A 24,981-nucleotide genomic window follows, 5' to 3' on the forward strand; every position below is an offset into this window, starting at 1 on the left:
TTCTTTCTTTGTTTTTAAAATTTTTTTCAATTTCATGCAAAGATAGTTTTAAACATCCATCTTTTTGCAAGCTTTTGAGTTCCACATTTTCTACCACCAACCCTTCCCTCACCCCTCCCCATGCTAGCAAATAATCTGATATAGGTTATGCACACATACACATATTTTTACTTAAACACAAACATATCTGCATTTTTGCAAGTATTTCTGTATGTAGATGCATATATATATATATATATATATATATATATATAGGCAGAATTCAACTGAATTTAATACAAGTCTATGAAAGAAATCATTGTCTTTGTATCTCTATCTATTTACATTGTGGCAAGTAATATGGAATTGTCATCATCATTCCTCAAAAATAACATTTCTGCTTGCTGCCTCTACACCATTTGTTAATTGCAGAATTTCCTCCTCACTTTCTTAGCCATTTGCAATCCCTTTCACCCTTCAATGCCCTTTGACAAATTCTATCACTTCCATGTCTCTGCCTGAAACAAAGTTTATTTCTTCTTAGGTCATAGTATATGATAGGAGTAAAGGTTTACAGCTAAAAAGATACCCTAGGGGTCCTCTCATCCAATGAGGGTTGCCTTACTTTACAATAAAGAAATGAGATTCAGAGAAGTTGTGACTCACAAGGTCATATAATTAATAAACAGAAGAGCCTGGACTCAAAACCTGATTCTCTGACTCTAAATCTATTTTTTCCATGTTTGTGAATGTACATTTGCATGTGTATATGTAATAAACACATAAACATGATGCCTTAACATCTAGCCAATCCAACGGAGGATAAAATAAAACAAGAAATCCCCAAAGTTCAACAATAATAGTCAAAAGATCCTAGTGAAATTGTTTCTTGATATCAAAGAGTATGTAATTCTTTTTTTTTTTTTGCATGGCAAATGGGGTTAAGTGGCCTGCCCAAGGCCACACAGCTAGGCAATTACCAAGTGTCTGAGGTTGGATTTGAACTCAGGTACCCCTGACTCCAGGGCTGGTGCTCTATCCATTGCACCACCCAGCCACCCCAAGAGTATGTAATTCTAAAGGTTATCTAATCCAAACCCCTCAGTGTAGTGAAGAGTTACTAAGGACTGGTAAATGATTTGGCCATGGTTATTATATATCACCTTTTCAATTAAATGATCAATTACTTCAGGGTACCATATATTTAACCTCTCAGTTAATCTCAGTATTTAACCTCACCATGCTTATCATGGTGCTTTAAATGTGATAGATATTTAATAAATGTCTGTTGAAGCAAATTGTATATAGGTACCATTCCCATCCCTTTCTGGTATTTCATGGATTTACAAATTAGGGAATTCACCCACATCAAATGAGTCATATATATAAACCCACCAATTTGTGAGTTAAGTCTTTGTGAGGTGGGTCTTTATATAGCAGCACTAACTCAAATCTAGTAATTTTTTCTGCCTGTTGAAATAATTGTGATAAGTAATTAGAAAGACCTATATTTTTAAAGTATTTTTAAAGAAAAATTATTATCTATGTGGTGAGAATCTGAAATTGTGCATTTCTCCAAAAGATGGATTATATTTCTTTATTCTCCATTGGATTAGAACAAGTAGGGTCCTGTATTGCTTTTTCCTGACTCTCTGCTTCTCCAGATCTTTCTCATTGTCACATCTTGAATCTTGAGATGGAAGGAAATTTATGAAGTTACTTCCCTCTTATCCTTAATATGAACAGGCTATACCTATGTCAGAGACCAAAGAGAAACCATTGGAATGGCTGTTCACTAAATAATAGGCAAAAACTCATATAGAAAATGAGAAAAAGATTAGTGGAATAAAATAATTCTGTGGGCAGTAAAGTGAGAAAATTGATTTAAAGTTGATTTAATTTATTAATTATTAATAAATTAATTAATGTATTAGTCAATTTATTATGATTGCATAAGGGATAATGATTGTCAGTAATTAGGAATAAATAATAATTTAGTAATACATATTTTATCAACCTCTAATAATAGGTAGATGAAATATATATTAATTCATATTTTGTATAAGCAACATAGAAATATTGATTCAATTAATAAATCCCTGAAAGAAGCCTCAAACCTCCATTACTACCTGCTCATGAAACTCTAAGCATTGGCATGGACCTGTTTTGTTCAAATTTCAAATTAAAACTATGTATGAGTGTTAGCATGGTATGGAAAGTCCCTACATGTCATATAGTTTGGAAATTTCCCCTGATATGTTCTTGGAACAGTCGTATTGTTGTACCATCTCCTCTTGGTCAATCATAGGATTAGCCTAGCTGAACCATCTCTAGCTGGGAGTAGCTTATCTATCTTGTGACTACCTAGTCAGCAAGGATATTTTTATTTCACCCAACTCATCACCCTGCTGACATTTGATTTTCCTTATTCTAGTTTATTCTAAGTATATGCATCATGTTTATCAATGAAATTCTACCAAAATTGCAATATTGGGGCCTATAAAAGTAGGACCCTGGAAGGATTCAGGGGTTCAGATTTTTGAGGGAGGTCTGGGATCTGCTTTTCTGACTTAGTTTCTTTTTTGTTTGCTCCAGTGAAATTTTCCCCATAAAAGTCAACAAATATATACTTTATAATGAGATGTACTGTAAGTCCCACCTTTAGGAAAACTCCAGCCCACTTCTAAAACATATGCTGAAATTGTAAAACAGTTAGAACACTGATTGTTCTGATAATTCTGGACTCCTTGTCTTCAAAGATTGCTAATAATACTGGAAGAAATGCCCTGTTATTAATTTAAGTGATGCTTTGTGAAAATATGAATGATAGCATGTGGAATATGGGGGACTCCAGTTTCCCAAGTGATCAAGAAAATCTGTTGGTTTTAATTTTAGATTCTCAACTGTGATTTTATTGGTACAGGGAACTTCTGACATATAAATTCATTCCTCCCCCTTCACTGATTATCACCATTCTTCAATTTGTGCCTTACTTATAGTCTGAGACAATTGCCTAGAATATTGAGAGGTTGTCAGTTCTCAGGATCACGTTGCCAGTTTGTGCCAAGGCCAAGACTTGAACCTAGTTAGGTCTTCCTGATTCAAAGTCATAATAGCAGTGTTTTTATTAAATCACATTATTAAATTCAAATGAACAAAAATCTGTGGGCAAAATTTTGGAGGGATAAACCAAACTTGAGATTTCACAAGTGGGGCTTTTTTAAAAATACTTTTAAGTAAATGCAAATGAAAGTTAATAATTCATCAATTTTGGTAAAATGCAGTGAGTAGCTATTGTCCTACCCTATCCTATCCTATCCTATTCCATCCTTATTTCAACAGGATCATAAGCATAGTAAGGATTATGCTATCATGACTTGTAAAATCTATGCAAACAGAACAAATATATATGTATCTGTAAAGGACACCCTGTGAAGAACTATATACATACATATATATATATATATATATATATACATATATATATATATATATATATATATATACATACATATACATATAGTACATATATTCAAACATATATATGTATATGTATATATTCCTGACTTGGAATCAGGAGACTTGGGTTGTAGTCTTGACTTGGCAACTAACTCTAGTTGTACAATCTTGTACATATTGTTTCCTCTCTATGGGCTTATTTTTCACAGCTCTAAAAATGGAGTTGGATCTCTTCAGTTCTTCTAGTCTTTGATTCAATGAAATGAGAAATGGAAAGAGCAACTTCTGCAGGTGCTTCACTGCTTAGCAATGTCCAAGTATTCACTCCATCATACTTTCTGCTTTTAGGCTGCTCTTCTCTTGTTCAATTGTTTCAGTCACGTCTGACTCTTCCTGATCACATTTGGGATTTTCTTGGCAGAGATACAGAAGTTATTTACCATTTTCTTCTCAATATCATTTTACAGATGAGGAAACTGAAGCAAACAGGGTTAAGTGACTTACCTAGGGTCTCATAACTCTTAAATGTCTGACTATCAGACTTCCTAGGTACAGGATGGGCACTCTATCCACTATACCATCAAGCTGCCCCTTCTGCTCTTCTCTAGGATCCCAAAGAGAGCTGTGAGTTTAAAGTATAAAGAAATTTCTCAGGCAAAGTATCAAGGCTCTAACTTACTAAGCAGAGAAAGATCTGACTCTTACTTAATTGCAAGTTAGTCTTGCAGAAGAGATAAATGCTGGGAGACTAATCTCTGGCAATGTGGACAAGGCTCAAAAATAGAAAAGTCTTTTTTAAAATCCTGACAAATATATTGGTGGCTAACAATATTGAGAATAATAATGATTCTTCCACTAAAACGAAGCTAATAAATACCTGATTCAGTGCCTGCCATTTACATGATTTTACCCTTCCTCCCCACCAAATCAACTTAGATTATTAGTCAGGAACAAAGTCTGAGAAAATATGAGTGCTAGAAAAATGCACGTGTTTTTAGAAGATTAAAAAAAGTATTATTCATTTAGTTCTTTGGGACAAGTTAAAGTGTTTTATGGCATCCAAGCAAACTTATTTTAAAATGTTAAATGTCAAAGTTAATCATTTTTACAACTTGTGCTACTGGCCAAATTCTCAATCTGTAATTGAGGATTATAAATTTTGAATTTCTCTTTCTCTCCTATTGTTAATTGTTTTAAAAATTACAAGAAGACAGATGATTAGAATTTGGGAAACCTGGGTATTATCTTTGTGACAAACACAAGGGAGTCAGAAGAATTATTACAGGGGACACCCTGATGGTTTCTCTTAAGAACATAAGAATTGATTGTACAGCAGGGGAGACACTGGCACTGGATCATTCAGCATGGCATGCCCTGAGCAAGGTAGAATTGAAGCAGCTCAAAGGAAACATGAAATTTGCAAGTGTAGAATAACAATCTCAGGTGTTCACATGGACTGAACTGTGGCAGAGCATTCTGAGCTCATATTGGTCTGATTAGCTACAGTTAGACATACTGTAAGTTGTCTCTAGAATGATGTCATTTTGGTCTTTTTCAATAATGAAGGACAAGAACCAACTATTCAAATATTACAAGATAGCAATGCAAGGATGACATATTTGTGAGCAAATATATAAACAGATTTACTGGCCACCAGAAGTTTTAATGAATCTGTAGGTTCTTTTTTAATATATAAATTCTCTCTGTCTGTCTCTGTCTGTCTGAAATAATATTTTAATTGCTAAATCTGATGGACTTTTTTCAGTTTTCATCCTTCTAAACTTATTTACTGACTTTTATGATGCTGATTTTATATGGAAAAGTACAAAGCTGAGTTTAACATTAAATGTTGAATTGGCAGTTCCATAAAAAATGTCATGCTTTAAATATATCTCCCTAGAGAGGTATATACTATAATAGTAGTTATATTACTGCTGATGCTTGTGTTAGACAAACTTAGGTCAGAGACTGTAAAGAATCTCATATGTTAAGTATGTCTTTTGCAAGTCAGAAATGAATGGCTGACGTATACCTATATTTACATGGTGCATTGAATACCTTTCTACTCTCTCTTAGGAGATAGAAAATGACTTTTCTCATGGCTTCTGGGTAAAGGTATCAAAACCCAAAGTCTCTGAAAAAGAGTTTTAAACTGTCTCTTTAGATACCAGGTCCTCCCCAGAACCAAATTCTATCTGTGATCATAGGGTCAGAGCTGAGAGAGATCTCATAATAAAAAGGCAAAGTACAGGATAGAGACTTAATAGTTCAGTTTTTATTGATACACAAATTATTTTAAAGTTATTGCAAAATTTTTTATTATGCATTTGACTTTTGGTAATCAATATAAGTGACTTTGAATATAAAATAAAAGATCTTTCAGCTTTTGAATGAAGCTGGATTGAAAAGCATCTCTTATAAATCTTGACTACAGAATTTAGAATTTTCCTTTCAGTAGAAGTCTCAAGAATGGATATTCCAACTTGTACTCAGTTATATTAAAGATTTAGATTTTTGACAAGGAAGTGAGACCCATTTTCAATCATGTTTGGTTTCAAATACATTACTCTTTTTGTTAATGCTTAGATTTCACAAAAATATGTTCTGAAAGTTTTCATAACATTTACCTCAGAGGCAATTCTGTAACATAGTTTTGAGCTGTAATGAAATATGTTCTGGTATGATAATATTAAATACTTAGGCTTAATTGGTGCTTAATTTTGTCTGTAGCAACCCTAGCTAAGATGGCCAAGTGTCCTAGTTTCTACAGTGACAAAGCTGGTTTAGTAATCACCCCCTAATTTGTCTATGGCAACCTAGTTTTTAATGCCACTAGGGCTTTCCTTTTTTCTATATAAGTGCTAATTTTTGAAATACTATCTTGAGAGGAAGAGGGAAGGTTATGAAAGGTAATGGCATGTTGATATTTACAGAAAGATCCTTTCTATCACATTTTTAGAAAGGAAAACTTCAAAGAGGAATTCCAAGTCACCCAGCTGACCTTTAGATCCATATGGAGGTACTTTCTCCCCATTTCTCTATTTCCTCATGTTCAATGAGATGGGAATCACCTTTTCTTAAAAATCAGATTCAAATGCAATTTTTTTTTAAATTCTGTTTGGCAATCAACATTGAATGGTAAGGTATTAACTTCCTGGAAAAAAAAAAAACAAACTTAAAGAGAACAGTTAAGTGATGACTGACTGGGAGCTTTGGAGGGTCTTTATTGTATGTATATAGGAAGATCTTGAAATCTTGAAGAACTTTGAGATTACTATTTTTCATTTCTCTTTAGGTTTTGGAAAGGAGGATGTAGAAAGAAAAGGATCTGGTAAGGGAAAAAAGACATTGGATACAAGGTATTAGAAAGAAGCAGACCAAAGTTGAAGTTGATACAACCACAAGTTTGATCATGGTATAGAAATGAAATGACTTAGTCAGCTGGAATAGAGAGGGAAACTGAGGATCAGAGGAAGTTTTTAATCATAAGATCTTAAGCTCATAGTTGGAATTCATTAACATCTTCAGAGAGGATTTTGGGAGATGGATTGACTTCTGTATACTTTTGATGACTGAAGCCCCAAGTTAGTTTAGTTTTGTTTTGTTTTAGGTTTTTGCAAGGCAAATGGGGTTAAGTGTCTTGCCCAAGGCCACACGGCTAGGTAATTATTAAGCATTTGAGACGGATTTGAACCCAGGTACTCCTGACTCCAGGGCAGGTGCGTTATCCACTGCGCCACCTAGCTGCCCCCCCCAAGTTAGTTTTGGATGAGAAATTTAAGTAAGATATGATCTCATTCCACTGATTTTTACCATTTGAAAGGAAATGAACACAAACAATTATAAAACATAATATTACTTGATAAATACCTTAGAGACAAGGAACTACCTGAGGAATGCCGAAAGAAGTCTTTGTTTGAGAAAAGGTTTCTTGCACAAGATTTCATTTTCATATAATTTCATGAAAATTAAAAGATGCTATCCATTTCAAAATCATATTTGTATTAGCAAAAGTCAATTCATAACTAAGCAAAACATCTTCAAAAATTTGAAAATATTATTTGTACAATAATAAGAATATAACCACAGAGTTCAAGGGTGCTGTAGTACCTGCACTTTCTCTGTACTGAGATCCCTCTTAATTCTGTAATCATACTTGCTTCCATTCTGGGGCAACCTGGTGTCTAAAGAGAGACATTAGGTACTTTTTAAACTCTCTTTTTTTTTATATCCCCCCTTTGAAGTTATAGGAAAAGTCATTTTTAGTCTTCTGAAAAAGATGAATAAAAGTTAGTTCAAGCTTGAGAAAATCATAATTGGTCATATTGATAATAACATCAGAATTTGAACATCTCAATAGATGCAAAAAAGTTTTTGATAAAAGATAGCACCCATTCCTATAGGAATAAATACTGCTTTCCTTAAAATGATAAGTATTAACCAAGATCATCAGCAAGTATTATCTGCAATGAGTATAAGCTATAGTTCCTCCGAGTATGATTATTCCAAGATGAAAGAAAGATGCCCATTACACCAGTATTATTCAATATCGTACAAGAAGTATTAGCTTTAGCAATAAGAGAAGAAAAAAGAAATTGAAGGAATTAGAACAGATAATGAGCAAGAAACTCTTTTTCGGCAGATGATATGATGGTATATTTAAAGAACCCTAGAAAATCAACTAAAAACTACTTGAAATAATAAACAACTTTAATAGCAGTCTATGATATACAATAAACCCATAGAATTCATCAACATTTCTATTTATTACCAACAAAGTCTAGCAGGAAGATAAAGAAAGGGAAATTCATTTAAAATTATTGAAAACAATATTAAAAAAGCCTGGGATTCTACTTGTCAAAACAAACCCAGAAACTATAGGAATACAATTGCAAAAAACATTTTTCAGACAGATAAAAACAATTAAAAAAATATCATTTGCTCATGAATAGACCAAGGTTACCTATAAAATAAAAATTATCATTCTACTTAAACTTATTTATTTATTTGTTTGTTTGTTCATTCATTCATTCATTTATCTAATTTATTTATTTATTGCCATACCTATTTAAAGTAACAAAATTATTTTATAGATGTCAAAAATAATAAAATTCATTTGAAGAAAATTATCAAAGGAATTAATGAAAAAACATAAAGAAAATGGCTTAACAACACTAGATTTAAAACTATATCATAAAGTAGCAGCTATTGATCAGGAAATGGATTAGGTTCAAACAACACAGAAGTAAATGACCATAGTAATCCAATCTTTGATAAACCAAAGTCACCAACTTCTGGGATAAGGAGTAAGTAAGGACTTGTAAGGACTTACAGATGACTTACAAAAACTGCTATAAAATCTGGAAAATAGTATGGCAGAAACTAGGTATTTATCAACATCTTATACTTCATACCAAGAGAAGTCAAAATAGGTACACGACTTAGACATAAAGGGTGATACTATTAGCAAATTAGGAGAACAAGGAATAGTTAGTTATCTGTTAGATCCATGGAGAAAGAAAGAATCTGTGACTTAACAAGGGAGCAATAGCATTCAGAAATGCAAAAATGGATTATTTTTATTACATTAAATTAAAAAATATTTCCATAAATAAAATTAATGCATTGGGATTAGAAGGAAAGCAAAAATATGTGAGAAAAAAATTTTACATCAAGTGTCTCTGATAAATAACTCATTTTATTTGTTTTCAAATGATATACAATAGGAGTTTCTACCTATAATATTTATAAGGTTTTGAATTTTACAATTTTTCCCCATCCTACCTTCCAATTCTACCCCACCCCCCACAGAAGGCAGTCTGATAATCTTTGCAATTTTTCCATGCTACACATTAATCGAAATTGAATGTGTTGAGAGAAAAATCATATCCTTGAGGAGAAAATAAAATATTAGAGATAGCAAAAGTAAGTAGTACATAAGAAATTTTTTTTTAAAAAAATTGAAGGTAATAGACTTTGGTCCTTGTTTAAACTCCACAGTTCTTTCTCTGTATATAGATAGTATCCTCAACTCCCTGTTGCTATTAGGGTGTACAATGCTGTCCTGGTTCTGCTCATCTCACTCAGCATCAGTTCATGCAAGTCTTTCCAGGCTTTTCTGAAATCTCATCCCTCCTCATTTCTAATAAACCAATAGTGTTCCATAACATACATATACCATAGGGTATTTTTAAGGATGTTTTAAGGATGCAGGGTGTTTTTAAGTCTACCTAGTCACCATTTTTTATAGAACAATAATATTGTATATAACCTTTATATACCACAACTTGTTCAGTCATTCCCCAAATGATGGACATTCACTCAATTTCCAATTCTTTGTTACCACAAACAGGACTGCTATGAATAATTTCATACAAGTGATCTACATCACTCTTGGAGAAATGCAAATTAAAATAAATCTGAGGTAATACCTCACACTTGTCAAATTGGTTAATGTGATAAAAATGGAAAATGATAAACATTGGAGAAAATTAGGAAAGTTGAAATATTAATGCATTGTTGTAGAGTTGTGAACTCAAAATATTCTAGAAAGCAATTTCTAAATGCAGAGGGCAAGTAAAATGTGTTATGAGCAAGCAAAATGTGTTACCTTTTGATCAAATAATAACACTACTTTTGTATCCAGAAAAGAACATTAAAAAGGGAAAAGATTCCATAGGTACAAAAATATTTATAGAATCACTTTTTGTGGTGGAAATTTAGGAGATGCCCATTACTTGGGGAATTGCTGAACAAATGTGGTATATAAAGGTTATATACAATATTACTGTTCTATAAAAAATTGATGGCCAGGTAGACTTAAATATTTATTTGTTTGTTTATTTGTTCATTTGTTCATTCATTTATTTATTCTTTCATTTGTTTGTTTGTTTATTAGCTTTTGCAAGGCAATGGGGTTAAGTGGCTTGCCCAAGTCCATACAACTAGGTAATTATTAAGTGTCTGAGGCTGGATTTGAACTCAGGTACTCCTGACTCCATGACCAGTCTATCCACTGGGCCACCTAGCCGCCCCCCAGGTAGACTTAAAAACACCCTGCAAAGACTTCCATGAATGGATGCAAAATGAAGTAAGCCAAACAAACATTGTACACAGTAGCAGCAACATTTGCAATGATCAGTTATAATTAACTTGGTTCTTTTCAGCAACACAATAATCAAAGACTCATGATCAAAAATGCTATCACATACAAAGAAAAAATTGATGGAGTCTGAATGCAGCTTTAAGCATACTATTTTCACTTTTATACTCTGTGGATGTATGCGTGCATGCCCATGGAAACTTTTTTCTTTTGCCCCATTTCTTCTTCATGACCAAAATAGTTATATGCTTTACATGATTGCACATATGTAACAGATATAAAATTGCTTACTATTTTAGAAAGGTCCATTTTTAATAAAAAAATGAATGTTATAAACTGTCTTTACATGTAATTGAAAAAATAAGATACTATTTATATTCAGCACCTAAAACAATAAAAGCAGTTTAAAATAAATAAAAAGGTGAATTTTTATATTTTGTATATGAAACAGATGTTTGCATACAAAATATATAGATATTAAATATATATGTTCATGTACCTATTTTTCCACATTCTCCCCACATTTACCACTTTCCTCTTCTGTCACACTAGCAAATTTTAAGTAAGGTGGTTCCTGAGAGTTGTCTTTATGTGTATATCTTTAGCCATATTGATTTAGAGCATTTTTCATGTGATTATGAATAGTTTTGATTTCTTCTTCTGAAAATTACCTTTTCATAACTTTTGACCCTTTATCAAATGTCTCTTAAAGTAGAAGCTTTTAAAAATAATAATAAAGCAGAGAAACTAATGGGTAACCTTAAAAAAGGAAAATTAAGCTAAAATTCTCAAAACCGAAGGAGCATTCATAGCAGCAGCAGAAGAGATTATATCAATAGATACAGAAAACTATTAAAAATACAACTGATTTATATTCAAATAAGCAATCTGTGGATATTTATTTACTGTTATAGACAGCAATTATCTAAGTTAAGATCCTATCCTTTTGTATACTTTAATCTCTTCAACAAATTGGAGAAGGGAAGGAGACATCTTTCACAACTATGGATACTGGAAGGGTTCTTGACCAAATGAAGTATAGAGAATGTTACAGAAGATAAAATGCATATTTTAATTTTACAAAATTGAAAGCTTTTGCACAACATAATTATGATTATAGGAGAAATAATTAACTGGGGAAGATCTTATTGGTACATTTTTAAGATTAAGAATTAATATTTAAGATAAAGGGAATTGATACAGATATGCATATATAGATGAAATAGGAGCATATCTAATAGACAAAAAGTAAAGAATGAACATGTAGTTTTGAAAGTATTAAATGCAAGTTATCAGTTATGTTTTTAAAAATGCTCTAATTACTTATTATAAGAGAAATAGAATTATAAAAAATGTTGATGTTCTATTCTACCATAATCAGATTTACAAATAAAATAACACAATTTTCTAAAAACATTCATCAACAGAGCATTTGCAAGAAAATAAAGGTGCTAGTACACTTTTAGGGAAAGATATATATTCTAGTAGTCATTCTGTATAGCAGAATATTTTGCTTTATTATACTTGATTGCAAGCAGAGAACTATTTCTTTAAGAGATGGGATGTGTGTGTGTTTGTGTGTATATATATATATATATATATATATATAATATATATGAATGTGTGATAGTGACATAATAAAAGAAGAATGATTGTCCATGAAACACTAAAGATGTCTATGTATATATGTTTAACATATATATATATTTAATGCTATATATGTATTATATAATATATGCTTATTTACATAATATAACATGCTACATAAATTTATAGTGCATTGAATATATACAATAATTTAACAAACATATTTGTTTTATAGTAGGTGTGTATTCATGTATATGATGTATTGTATATGTGTATATGTGTATGTGTTCATATAGGGTTGTGTTTTTAGGTCAGAGTGAGGGAAGCTATAGATAGAGATTACAGAGGAGAGATGATTGTGTAGTTACATTATGCCTGAAGACAAAGGAAGGCATAAGACCAAGGGTACGTAGAATTTTCTTAGAAATTATTTCAAGGGGGGCAGCTAGGTGGCATAGTGGATAAAGCACCGGCCCTGGTCAGCAGTACCTGGGTTCAAATCTGGTCTCAGACACTTAATAATTACCCAGCTGTGTGGCCTTGGGCAAGCCACTTAACCCCATTTGCCTTGCAATAACCTAAAAAAAAAGGAAATTATTTCAAGGGATGGCATTAAGGCTATGGGTAGAGGTAAACACATGCATAAACACACACACATATAGGGTGTAGGTAGATAAATATTAGGGAAGAATAAGAAAGAGTTAGCTTAGCCTCGCTTATAAAGAACTAGCCTATGATTCAGGAAGGGGTAGGCCCAATTCTTATTTCCAGTCAATACTATATGTTTGATTATGGGCAAAGTCATTATCCTCTAAGATTTAGTTTTGTCATTTATAAAATGGATGTAATAGAAACTGAAGTACTTACTAGATATTCAAATAATATTCAAATTAGATAATTTATGCTAAATGCTTTTAAACCTTACTGAAATTAATTTCCCTTATTGCTGTTGCCCCTTTGGTGACCAAATAAAAACCTGAGGTTATATAAGGATGCTAAAAATTACGAGGAAGGAAATGAGAGAGCTGAGAAAGTGTGTGATCAGAGAGAATCTTTTTTTTAGTGATTTAGGAAAATACACTGCCTACTAAATTAGGTGGGGAGTGGAAGAGGGGTACAGTAGGGGTTTTGAGGAGAAATTTTAAAAAAATTAGAATAGTAACTAATGAATAAGGTACTAAGTATAGATATAGGGTTTTTAAGTGGTAGCAGGAGAACCGAGGTACCTTAGAATGAGTTACAACGATACAGTGCTTAGAGTACCAGTCCTAGAGTCAGGAAGACTCCCGAGTTCAAATATGACCTTAGATACATTAATTGAATGATCTTGGACAAGTCACTAAACTGATGTTTTCTCAGTTTGTTAATCTATAAAAATGGGTTTAATAGTATTTACCTCCTCCTGGCACATAATTGGTTAGAAATGTTAGTAATTATTGACTTTTAGCGGGTGCACAGAGAATCTACTTTAACTTCCTCAGGAAGTGGGGAAAAGCAATTTGAAAAGAAAGACAACAAAATACCCTAACTAGTCATAGCTTTGGAATTCATGGTTGGAACCTAATAAATTCAAAAACTGCCTGCAGGAAATACCAAATATATCAATGAGGCAAACCTATTTCAATAAGAGGGGATGTACTGAGAACAACCCACTTTTAATACATCAAACCTGATAAGGGGGGAGGGTTAGCTCTGCTTGGGGGCGATTATTTAACTTCCCTGGATTATTCATAAGTAATGCTTGGCTGCAGAGAAATGATGAAGTACTTAAGTTTCAGTGAGAAGTCTCAGCCTCTGCCTCTTGGTGTAAGAATTTTTCACAGCAGAGAGGAAAGCCTGGGAAGGTTTGCAGTGTCTCCTGCATGCAAAACAAGCCCAGCTATTTCTGGTAAATAGTGTTCCAATTTGTCGAGCTCCCGAGGGGCAATGGGTCTCAGCAGCTAGTTATTTGACATTAAAAAAATGACAATCTAAATACAGGCTGTTCACAAGATGTACCCAGATTGCAATTAAGAACCTTCAACAAGTCTTCCACATTTCCCACCTGTTTCAGGCTGTTAGAGAAAATCACTGTCAGACTCTTCAGACACTTTGTCAGTCTTCCCTTTTCAGGAAGACCCTTTTGTCTTGGCTTGTTTGAGGTAATGATGAGAGACAGTTTAAATGGAAAGTGCCCACTAACAGCCCCCAAATAAACTATTTTATTATAATCAGTGTAGACAAACTTTATTGGAATAAAATACTGGCATAAGATTTGAGGAGCTAGCCATGCAGACTCTATTGCTATAGCATGGTATAATCAAAAGACAGAAGAATTATGTGTATAGAGGGCTAGGATTATAGGCAGTAAGGCTAGGGTTCAAAGCCTGTCCCTGTCAACTACTGTGTGACCCTGGTCAGGTAGGTTACTTCAAGTAGCTCCCTAGAACCTACCTAACAATGATAAGTTGTAATCTGCATGGTAAAGAGTTTCCACGTTGGAAATTCCTTCACCTTGTGGAAAGAGTATGGGGCTGAAAATGAAACCATCTGAGTTTAAGCCATGGCTATACCAGTGATTTAAATAGTTAACTTCTAGTGAAATTATAAGTTTCTTCCTTTTTCCATTTTACTATTGAACAAGAGAGCTTCCTAGCTGTTTAGAGTGTAGGGTTGACCACTATAATGATTGAAAAAGGATTTTTAGAATTTCTGATGCATGAATTATCCATTATAAAAAGTATCTATGAGCACTATCTGGGATTAAAAATAATAGAAGGAGTTTTGTCCTTTACCTATATACTATGGTGTGTTGATAAATGTTTAACAATTGATTCTGTAAAGGAAAAAAAAATGTAAGCAAGACAAGTTTATTCTGAATTGTTCACATTTTCTCAATCACTGTCTTAAGTCTAGACAATCAACAAAACAATAAATCAAGTCCTGATTTGTAGTCCTTACCAATTAACAAGATGTAGGTACTCATACTGAAAATTCAATAATTGGCTCACACAAGCTTTGCAGAAAGTCTTCTGTTTTTCCCTGCTTATGTCATAATTAGAGCAGGCTATAGCTTTCTGGGCTATAGCCTAGATCTAACATATTGGGTTTTACCATATCTACTTTTGTCCTTTCCTAGTAAATTCCACTGATAGTGCAAGAGATGCTTAAATGTCTTATGATGAATCTTACTGTCACTTTTATTAGGCATCCTTGGGTCCATGAAAGTAAAAGGAGGGGGATCTTAATCTTTTAATTTCTACTGCTTTGATTCCTATTTCCTATTTATCATTGTTAGAATCCTATTGCTGAAAGCTATTAGAGCTCTTTGTTCAAGAGGATAAATTATAGAAAACTGGGAATTTTCCTGAAGAGTTTTTAAGAAAAGACAGGGGTTTTTTTAGGGTTTTTTTTGCAAGGCAAACTGGGTTAAGTGGCTTGCCTAAGGCCACACAGCTAAGTAATTATTAAGTGTCTGAGACCGGATTTGAACCCAGGTACTCCTGACTCCAGGGCAGGTGCTTTATCCACTATGCCACCTAGCTGCCCCTAAAAGACAGGTTGAACTTAAAGGTAGTTCCCAGTTTCAGAGGGGTTGCCTGGACATGGTCACTATGATCCCCTATTTGTCCTTCTCTATCATATAAAATCCTTGTGTTTAACCATTGGTTTACACCATTGTAGTGTAAGATCTACTTTCTCTGTTATGAAAAGAGCTCAATTTCATAAAAAAGTATGCCTCTGGTATACTTGCCCAGATCAAAATCATGATTTGAGGAGTTTCCCATAAAGTTGGTGTATTCCATACAGGTCTCCCATTGCATCTGAGTACATATCTAGGCAACCTGATCTGTATCTTGCTAATGAATCCAGAAGGCTCTAGAGGAGAAACTGAGGCTGGTGACTACCCAGCCCACCAGCATTTAAATCCAATTTATATACAAGTCATGGCTTCATCTCCCTGATGTCAAGGTGCTTTCTGATACAGTAATTTCCATAGGGATGTGATTGCTATTTCCTGCTCCCCCCCCCATTGCACTAGAAATATGGATTCCCTCCTCACTTATCTTTTCTATTACTATTTTTTCTATTTTTTAATAAAAATCTTTTTTTGCCACTTCTTTCATTTTGCTGATACTTTAAATCTGATGCCTTATCCTCCTTATAGACAGTATGTGAGCATTCTTATACCCCACTATCTATCTATGCATTATGTAGTCTTTTAAAAAATTTTTTTTCACGATTTTTATTTTTTTTCATGTAGTCTTACAATAACTTCCTTCCTCACTGTCTCTTTCCACCTTCTCTGCCATCTTTACCTTTCACATCATGAAAAGTGATCACATCCCAGGTATACTCTCCTTTCATCCACACATATTTTTAGTAAACTTCTGTTCTCTTCTCTTTCACCATTCCTTCAGCATAGAAATCACTAATTGTCTATGATTTTCAGGACTGGAATGATAATACCTGGGCAAGCCTCTTCTGTCCCATTTTTCCCCTACCCTTCTGACTGACCCAGATATAAAAGTGATTAAATACAATTTTAGTTCTGAGGAATGACAACTTAGAGTATGTTCTTTATTAACTTTTTTTCAAGTTAATGGATAATGAATTTTTGGGAACATGGAAATTCAAAGAGAAAAAAAAGAAAGGAAAAAAACCTGAAAACCTTGAAGTCAGTTACCAAAGCCTGATGGTGAATAATAGCTCCTAAGTAATTCATTTTGTACATAAACCAAACACTACCTCTGAGGCCATTGAACAAAACAAATCTAAGAAAGACCAGAACCCTCAGAAAGAAAAATATGCAATATTTTGATATATACAATAGCTGAGAATTAATTTCAAATTATTATCTTAACCCTTTCAATAAGTAAGTCAAATCAATTGTATTTAGTGTCTACTATGTAACAGACATTAAACAATATAGAAGCCTATACTGGACTTACTTTATCCTCTCTTTTCCTTAGCTCATAATAATATGGAAAATCTATAAAGTCAGAGTGGAGACCAGAGGTAGGCAAGTTATTGAGAAGCCTAGAGTATCATGGAAGGGGAGGGAAAAAATGGAGATTATTTATAGTATTAATTACTAAAGTACATCTTCCATTAATGGTTTCTCCACTATTCCTATCTGTGCTATGTATTCTCAAACTTAAATTCCATCAACATTTGTTAATAACCTTCTATGGAAAAAAGTAGCATACTGTAACAACTAAATAATTGGTTTTTGATCCAGGAAGAGTTGAGATCAAGCCCCCCCCCCCCTTTAACTCAAGTGAGCTGTGTGATCATGGACAATTGCTTTAACATTTCAATAGCCCAGGCAACTGTTAAGACTAAAAGTCAGTCAAGGAACAAATATTTATTTAGCATTTATTAATCCCTGGGAATGATGTTAAATTATGGGAATATAAAGAAGATAAGAAATCATTCCTAGTCCCAAGGAAACTACATTCTAATAGGAAGATAATTGAACATTTGCAGACTAAGTGTGTTCTAGAGGATTTCCTCATTTTGTATCCTTTATACCTAAGATATCAGACATGAGATCTGTGATCCTGAGTCAAACTAAGTCAGATTAAAATGCAATTGGGAAACATTTAGAAAAATAAATGAAAATACATTCCAACTTAAGGTTATGTGATTTTCTAAATCACTATATGCCCAGAAGGACTGTTATGTACATTCAGTGGCTCTTTTATCTATTTGTTTGACATGATTGACTTCTATCAATAAAATTATTGGTCCAGTACAAAACAATGTGCAAGATGCATATCAATGGAGTCCATGCCTTAACAGGCTTTACCAAACTGGGAAATCTTCAAGTAGGGGATTGGTAATATACCAAAGATATGTCATCTGAGGTGCAACCCAGACAAATTTACAGAGACTCAGTCCCAGGATCTCTAAGAAAGAAAAACAAATGAATAAATCCTAAAATCTTTCAAAGTGATGAATTTCCCCCTATGGATTAGTGATTCCTTGATAGTTAAATATATTCCTACCCCTGCATTGAAGAATAGATATTTAGAAATATAATAAAATACCTCCTAGAATTTGTCAGCTCACTATTCTTAAGCATGGTGCAATTTAAATTATAGAAGAAATTTTAGAGAATATGTCTACACCTGCTAAAATATTTGTCTATAATATTTTCAGAATAAAAAAATAGAATTGCTCACTGTATCTATAATTTAAATTTAGACCAAGGCAAACTTGACTTCTGAGATAATTTAAATCAGAGGACATTACCCTCTCTTCTCACATTGAAATGATTTTATCCCAGTTAGGTGATTTCTTTGGAATAGAGAGAGTTCTTGTGAGAAAATTCCCTCCAATACTAATGACACACAAGTGTCCTGTAATTTATAGCCATAGAAAGTTGCTTGAAGCACTGAAAAGTTCAGCAATTTTCCCAGGTTCACACTGCTAGGAAATACCAAAGACAGGACCTAAACCCTGTTTGTCTTAAATTGGAGATAATTTTTATCTCTGCTAATCCATGCTACCTCTCACACAAAGATTACATCAGAATAGGTCAAAATATTTATAAAAATTCAAATGTTACATATTGTATATTATATTGTAAAAACTACATTGTAAAAAATATTGTAAATAAATTTAACCAGGACCCTAGAAAAGAATAACAACAGCTAACATTTAAACTTCAAAGTTTACAAAACTTGTTACAGACATGAGCTCATTTAATCCTTACAAAAACCCCATAAAGAAACTACTATTGTCATTCCCCTTTCTCCAGATGAAGACATCAAGGTTAAAAACAGATTACATCTCAGGGTCATGCCCTATTAAGCATCTAGATTAGATTGAATTCAAATGTTCCAACTCCAGGTTCAGTGTTCTAGCCACTAGGTCACTTAGATGTACCAGAAAAGATGGAAATTTGACATTTCATAAACATTTCATGAAAATCTTGATTGCTACTATGTAGAGAAATTCAACTTATCAACTGATATAATGCTGAATACCTGTAAATCATCAAAGCTAGTTGCAGAAAACTGATTGGATTATGGATAATGCAGGAATGGAAGAAGAGTGTAGCTGCATTCACATAATACTGTTGAGATGGTTCTCTGGATTAGTGATATGAAATTCAAATAGAAATGGGCCAACTAAACTTCATGTAAGCATTTTGTCTTAGAAAACCACACCTTAATCTTATCTAAATTTTATTGTATTTTAATTTTTAGGTATGTCCCATTTACATTTTAATTTGATTTGGACCATTTAAGAATGTTCACCAGTATTTCCCCATGCTTGATGCCTCTGTTCTGAGTGACTTACATTTTGCTCAAATGCTCTTCAAAAACACAACCACAATGTAAAATAAAATGGGATTATTTCCTGAGGTGGTAAAGCACAAGCAACTATTACCAGTGTAACTAACATGCTTGAGATAACTAAGTGGATATGGCACTGGACTTGAAGTCAGGAGGACCATAGTTTGAATGTCGCCTTAGACATGTCAGCTGTGTGGATCAGGATAAGTCATTTAAGTTCTCTCAGCTTCAGTTTCTTTTTCTACAAATTGGGGATAATGGCATCAACCCTCTAGACTTGCCTTGAGTTTCAATTGAAATTATAAAGCAAAAAATGGACTTTTAAATTATTATTATTACTGTTATTATAGAACCTTAGGGTTGGAATAGAATTTAAATGGGAACAATCACAAAGTTAGAATAAAGAGTAAGTAAATGTGGCTACCAACCAGAACATATTGCTGAGAAAGATGCAACAAAGGATACTTTTAAAATGCTAGCTTTTTATCAGATTCCATAATTTAATGTCTTGAAATTCTGTTTTCTAAAGCACATTGGACCTAATTTTGTGATATGTGAGTACATGTGATAGTAAAGTAGTAAAGCTTCAGTAAAGAGTAACACATAATGGACTCAACTTTCAAATCTATAAAGATGCATTTTTCAAACTCTGCCCAAGATACTCTTATGTCTTCTAAGTCACTTTCTAATTTAAACTTTCACCTAAAGCAGAAATTCCTTTTACCCACATTTGTCTGCATGAACTTAAGTCTGATATTGGAGTTCACTAGGAGGATTGTATTCTCTTTCACAGTTAGATTATTAGTAATTGCTACCTTTTGCTGAGGGAAAATCCACCTCCTTGTAACTTTCAGGGCTTAGTCCTAGTTCTATACTCTGGCATTCCATTCTCTCTCCTGTATGAAAACTCTTTATATATTTGAAAATAATTGGGGCAGTTTGGTGATGCCATGGAAAGGCCACTGGTCCAGGAGCACCTGGAAAGGAAGGAAGGAAGGAAGGAAGGAAGGAAGGAAGGAAGGAAGGAAGGAAGGAAGGAAGGAAGGAAGAGAGGGAAGAAAGAAAGGAAGGAAAGAAGGAAGAAGAGAAGGAAGGAAGAAGAAAAATAAGGAATATGTTTCTCCTAAATTTTTGAAACTTGATAACTTTCTTTTTATTTTTTTAATTCATTTTTATTAAAGATATTATTTGAGTTTTACAGTTTTCCCCCAATCTTGCTTCCCTCCCTCCCCCACAGATAGCACTCTGTCAGTCTTTACTTTGTTTCCATGTTGTACCTTGATCCAAATTGGGTGTGATAAGAGAGAAATCATATCCTTACAGAGAAGAGAATTCTAAGAGGTCAGACAATAAGAGATATCTTTTTTTTTTTCTAAATTAAAGGGAATAGTCCTTGCACTTTGTTCAAACTCCACAGCTCCTTATCTGGATACAGATGGTACTCTCCTTTGCAGACAGCCCAAAATTGTTCCCGAGTGTTACAGTGATGGAATGAGCAAGTCCTTCAAGGTTGAACATCACTCCCATGTTGCTGTTAGGGTGTACAGTGTTTTTCTGGTTCTGCTCATCTCACTCAGCATCAGTTCATGCAAATCCCTCCAGGTTTCCCTGAAATCCCATCCCTCCTGGTTTCTAATAGAACAATAGTGTCCCATGACATACATGTACCACCGTTTGCTAAGCCATTCCCCAACTAAAGGACATTTACTGGATTTCCAATTCATTGCCACCACAAACAGGGCTGCTATAAATATTTTTGTACAAGTAATGTTTTTACCCTTTTTCCTCATCTCTTCAGGGTATAGACCCAGTAGTGGTATTGCTGGGTCAAAGGGTATGCACATTTTTGTTGCCCTTTGGGCATAGTTCCAAATAGCTCTCCAGAAGGGTTGGATGAGTTCATAGCTCATCAACTGTGTAATAGTATCCCAGATTTCCCACATCCCTTCCAACAAGGATCATTATCCTTCCTGGTCATACTGGCCAATTTGAGAGGTATGAGGTGGTATCTCAGAGAAGCTTTAATTTACATTTCTCTAATAATTAATGATTTAGAGCATTTTTTCATATGGCTATGGATTACTTTGATCTCCTTATCTGTAAATTGCTTTTGCATATCCTTTGACCATTTCTCAATTGGGGAATGGCTTTTTATTTTAAAAATATGACTCAGTTCTCTGTATATTTTAGAAATGAGTCCTTTGTCAGAATCATTAGTTGTAAAGATTGTTTCCCAATTTACTACATTTCTTTTTGTCTTGGTTACATTGGTTTTATCTGTGCAAAAGCTTTTTAATTTAATGTAATTGAAATCATCTAATTGGTTTTTGGTGACATTCTCCAGCTCTTCCTTAGTCATAAACTGTTCCCCTTTCCATAGATCTGACAGGTAGACTAGACCTTGATCTTCTAATATGCTTATAGTATTGTTTTTTTTATGTCTATGTCCTGTAACCATTTGAATCTTATCTTGGTAAAGGGTGTGAGGTGTTGGTCTAATCTAAGTTTCTTCCATACTAACTTCCAATTATCCCAGCAGTTTTTATCAAAGAGGGAGTTTTTATCCCAGTGGCCTGACTCTTTGGGTTTATCAAACAGCAGATTACTATACTCCTCTCCTGCCTTTACACCTAGTCTATTCCACTGGTCCACCACTCTATTTCTTAGCCAATACCAAACAGTTTTGATGACTGATGCTTTATAATATAATTTGAGGTTGGGTAGGGCTAAGCCACCTTTGTTTGCACTTTTTTTCATTAAGCTCCTGGCAATTCTTGACTTTTTATTTCTCCATATGAATTTACTTGCATTTTTTTCTAACTCATTAAAGTAATTTTTTGGAATTTTGATTGGTAGGGCACTAAACAGATAGTTTAGTTTTGGTAGAATTGTCATTTTTATTATATTAGCGCTACATATACATAAGCAGTTGATATTTGCCCAGTTATTTAAATCTGATTAAATTTGTGTGAGTTTTTTATAATTGTTTTAAAAAAGATTCTGAGTCTGTCTTGGCAGATAGACTCCCAAATATTTTACATTGTATGAGGTTACTTTGAATGGGATTTCTCTTTCTAGCTCTTCCTGCTGTTTCTTGCTAGACATATATAGAAAAGTTGAAGATTTATGAGGGTTTATTTTATAACCTGCAACTTTGCTAAAATTGCTAATTGTTTCCAGTAGTTTTTTAGATGATTTCTTGGGATTCTCTAGGTAGACCATCATGTCATCTGAAAAGAGTGAGAGTTTTGTCTCTTCCTTCCCAATTCTAATTCCTTCAATTTCTTTTTTCTTCTCTAATTGCTGATGCTAACATTTCTAATACAATATTGAATAGTAGTGGCGATAATGGGCACCCTTGTTTCACCCCTGATTTTATTGGGAATGCCTCTAGCCTCTCCCCATTGAATATAATCCTTGTTGATGGTTTCAGATAGATACTGCTAATTATTTTAAGGAACAGTCCATTTATTCCTACACTCTCTAGTGTTTTTAATAGGAATGGATGCTGTATTTTGTCAAAAGCTTTTTCAGCATCTATTGATATGATCATATGGTTTCTGATAGGTTTGTTGTTGATATAATTGAGTATACTAACAGTTTTCCTAATATTTAACCAACCCTGCATTCCTGGAATAAAATCCTACTTAATCATAATGTATTATCCTAGTGATGACTTGTAGTCATTTTGCTAAGATTTTATTTAGGATTTTTGCATCTATATTCATCAGGGAAATAGGTCTATAATTTTCTTTCTCTGTTTTAACTCTTCCTGGTTTAGATAACAGTACCATATTGGTTTCATAGAAAGAGTTAGGCAGAGTGCCATCTTTCTCTATTTTTCCAAAGCTTTTCTGTAGGATTGGAACCAATTGTTCCTTAAATGTTTGGTAGAATTCCCTTGTGAATCCATCAGGCCCTGGGGATTTTTTTAGGGAGTTCAGTAATGGCTTGTTGAATTTCTTTTACTGAGATAGGGTTGTGTAGGTATTTAATCTCTTCTTCATTTAACCTGAGCAACTTATATTTTTGTAAATATTCATCCATTTCACTTACATTATCAAATTTATTGACATAGAGTTGGGCAAAATAATTTCAAATTATTACTTTAATTTCCTCCTCATTGGTGGTGAGCTCACCTTTTTCATTTATAATACTAGCAATTTGGTTTTCTTCTTTCTTTTTTTTAAATCAAATTGACCAGAGGTTTATCAATTTTATTGGTTTTTTCCATAATACTAACTTTTGGTTTTATTTGCTAATTCAATAGGATTTTTGCTTTCGATTTTATTAATTTCTCCTTTAATTTTTAGAATTTCTAATTTGGTTATTGATTGGGGATTTTTGATTTGTTCTTTCTCTAATTTTTTAGTTGCATGTTTAGTTCATTGATTTCCTCTTTCTCCAATTTATTCATATAAGCATTTAGAGCTATAATATATCCCCTGAGAGTCACTTTGAATGAATCCCATAAGTTTTGGTATGTTGTTTCATTATTATCATTATCTAGGATAAAATGGATAATTCTTCCTATAATTTGTTTTTTGGTCCACTCATTTTTTAAAATGAGGTTATTTTGTAATTGTCCAATTGATGATCTGAGAGATTTTTTTCTCCTTTTGTTTTTGTCCAGTTGTACTTTCTAAGGTTTTGTTTTCTTGTTGCAAGGTATTGTCTCTCCCAAATTTTTAAGCTCCTTCCTTATTTCTTCAAGGAAGTCTTTCTGTGCTGGAGACCAGATTGTATTCTCCTCAGAGTTTCCAGGTCTCTCTGAGTTGGGGTCTTTCCCTTCCAGGAATTTTTCTATGGATCCACCTTTCCCCTGACCCTTCTTCATTATGCTAAGACCTTGACTTGGGGGTGGCTGGTTCACCTGGCCTTGGGATCGCTAAAGGCTTTACTCACTGAATGCATTTTCTCTGGCTGGCCAGTAGGAGGTGCTGGTTGCTTTCTCTGGAGTGCCTGTGACCTTGGTTGAGAGGCCTTCTCCCTTTGCTTGAGGGGAGCAGTTGGAGCTATTGAATTCTTTTGCCTTCAATCAATGGTGGGCTTTACCCTGGCCTTAGGTCATTCCTCAGCTGGGCTGGTTCTTTTGCTCACACACCTGGGCCTGAGGCAGAAGTAGTTTGCATTTGTTTGTTTGGGAAGAGGCCTCTGAGCAATGGAGATGTGGACTCAGAGTTTTTCAGAACCAAGGAGCCCAGAGATTGTGTCTGCAGCTCTCCCGCACCAGAACTCTCCCCAAAGCCCGGTCCCCAAGCTCCAGGGGGACAGCACCAACAGCAGCTCCTCTGCTTCCCCGGGGACCCAAGTCCCTTTCCTCCAGCCCCACCACTGATCCAGTAGGTCCGGCTCTCGGGCCCTCAGACTCCTGGTTCCAATTCAGCTGTTAATCTGGCTGATCCGGGGCTGATCCTCCCTCTGAGCCCAGACACACCTGCCGTAATCAGCCAAAGCTGCTGCGAGAGACAAATCCTGAGGTATATGTTCTTTCTCCTGGCTTTTCTTTCTGGGTTTTGTGGTTCAGATTTCTTTTACGAGGTTTGTTTCATGTCATAGATGGGGAAG

The sequence above is a fragment of the Macrotis lagotis genome, chromosome 1, assembly GCF_037893015.1.
Source record: "Macrotis lagotis isolate mMagLag1 chromosome 1, bilby.v1.9.chrom.fasta, whole genome shotgun sequence".
NCBI classification, from domain to species: domain Eukaryota; kingdom Metazoa; phylum Chordata; class Mammalia; order Peramelemorphia; family Peramelidae; genus Macrotis; species Macrotis lagotis.